The sequence below is a fragment of the Sinocyclocheilus grahami genome, unplaced genomic scaffold, assembly GCF_001515645.1.
Source record: "Sinocyclocheilus grahami isolate Dianchi unplaced genomic scaffold, SAMN03320097.WGS_v1.1 scaffold1006.1, whole genome shotgun sequence".
Lineage (NCBI taxonomy): Eukaryota > Metazoa > Chordata > Actinopteri > Cypriniformes > Cyprinidae > Sinocyclocheilus > Sinocyclocheilus grahami.
In genome coordinates, this window is record NW_015506185.1 from 1,549 (window position 1) to 3,831 (window position 2,283).

Sequence of the window (2,283 nt, forward strand, 5' to 3'; positions counted from 1 at the left end):
GACAGCCCTGAATTAGGGTATAGGGATGAGCCCTTCAGAATGGAACGCAGGGCAAGTGTGTCGTCTCGCGGTCTGCTAGAATCATCCAGTGTGTGCATTCAGAGGATTATAAGGCTAAAAATCGGTTGAAGCTGTCTTCATGTCTGTGGTCTCCCATGGTTTTAAAATCGATTAGGATTTGAAAATCGTCTAGTGTGTGGCCAGCCTAACACGTAAATTTTGCATGCCTCCTTAATCAAACACACCTGATTCAGGTAATCAACTCATTAGTAGACCTGAAGACCGGAAATGTGTTTGTCAGACAAAGGATAGATGCTCGAGGAACATGGCTGTGAACCACTGCTCTAGAGACTGAACAAGTATACAAATGCCAGGGTGATTCAGTGGTTTGTAGCACACCAAGACTATTACATTGTGAAACACCAAGTTATCAGTAAAGCAGATTGTATCTCTTAGATGGATCCGATTTGGTAAGTAAAATCCATCCACCCACCCACCACTCTTCCCTGCAGAAATGGCCAACGGTGATAATTTATCATGGTCAAATACGTTCAGTCTGATCTGTAAATACTGCATCCTTGAAAACCTGAGCTAATTAGGCTAATTTTATCACAACTGCATTCGGCTGCCTTGTTAACATTTGTTAATTAAGCCAAGTATTCACAACAGTTTCATTAATCTACCTAGCAATTGCTGTTACTATAATTCAGTGCAGGCTACAAAGAACCACCACATCTACAATCAATTAGAATCAAAAATCCACAGTAACGACTTACTGAACATTCTGGCAAAACAAATTCCTGCAATTTGTAATTTTTTGATCAGACTGTGCCAAAGCAGGGACATTCCGGTAGAACTGACAAACTTGGCAACACACTTGGAAATCTGAAGATGTCGACTTTGGATGTATATTGTTTGAAGACAGGGAAGGAGCTCTCAGAAATGGATGACAATCTCTCTGGGAGGTGATTAGGGCTTGGAGTTGGTGAGCAGAATTATCTTCCTGTTTTAACGCACACTAAATCCTCCGGAGTGGTATTCGAGGCTAAGTGTATCCCATCATACATCATGTTTTGTAAATAAATTTAGACTTTTTGCAGAGATCTCGCAAGAGGTCTAGGAAACCTTTGCAGAATATTAATAATAATTATATAGTACATGTAATTTGGTAGCAAAACAAAGTGTTGCACATTTTATTGGTGCAAAGATCAGTATGTTTATTTTGTACAACATTTGCTACTGCTTTTTATCACTTAATTAGAAGCACCACAATTACTAAATTGTGTCATCTGTTGTACGGACTACTGAACAGCCATTTAGAAGTTTGTTTTAAAATGCAAAGTATTGAAAATCAAAGCAAAGCTCTGTAAACACATTTTTACAACACTTTAAGTGTGTCCCATTGGGTAATGAAAAGTTCAACACACTTGTGGTCTCCACGCTCACTTGAACACTTGGGCCAAATACAGGAAAAACATCATGTAAGTAGAAAAGTGGCCAAGTGCAAAGACCACAAGTGGGTATTTGGACAAGCCCATTGTTCATTTAGTCACTACAGACCCAGGATTGGATTTTGAAACTACGATGATGCTGGACATGCACATCCAGGCCTCTTCGACGAGCCCTAGTTAGATAACCTCCTCAATAACCTGCCCTCAAACCCAGTCGTGCCAGTGTCTTAAGGCGCTTTTGCACCGTGTAGTTCTAGGAACTAGCCAGCATGGTCGTTCCTAGAAAACCAATTTCTCCCTCTGGCCATTTTCCTGGTTGCATTTGCAGCAGGAACTCCAATGCGGCAGACAGTGACGTCTTTATTCATGGCATTTATAAACATCAACAACCGCTGAATGGAGAACGCTGTAATCGGAGCTGGTTTTGGTGTGTTGTGGGTTTCATGATAAAAGAGATATTATGTAAACGCACAATTACGTGATCGAAGGAGCATGGCAATCTGACTAAATCTCCTACAACTCTAATTTAGTTCCCCCAAATGGAGGTCCTAGAACTAAATTAGTTCCTGCAGTGTGAACACGCCATAAAGCGGGAACTACTGCCAATAGTCCTAAGAACTATGAAAAGGTTCCTCCGGTGCGAAAGCACCTTTATAATCACCCCAAGCAGTGTGGATACATGATGTGCTGTCACCTCGGTCTGACTGGGGATCTCTAAGTACACTTTTTAGAATTTGCTCACCAGGTGGCTTAGATTCCTTTTTACATCCTCATTTGGAATCCCTATTTTGGAATTTCCTTTGGAATTCTTACATTAGTGGAGAGAAGACAC

At 41.0% G+C, this 2,283-nt stretch overlaps 1 long non-coding RNA gene across 1 annotated transcript in view; it reads left to right on the forward strand.

The window, feature by feature from the left end:
• The first annotated feature begins 317 nt into the window (after positions 1-317).
• The window catches only part of LOC107565528 (uncharacterized), a 3,956-nt gene continuing 1,990 nt past the window's right edge, over positions 318-2,283 (forward strand). Inside the window, exons 1-2 of the long non-coding RNA XR_001606385.1 lie at positions 318-470; positions 826-985. This is a non-coding gene — a long non-coding RNA (uncharacterized lncRNA). The remainder of the gene's footprint in view (positions 471-825; positions 986-2,283) is intronic.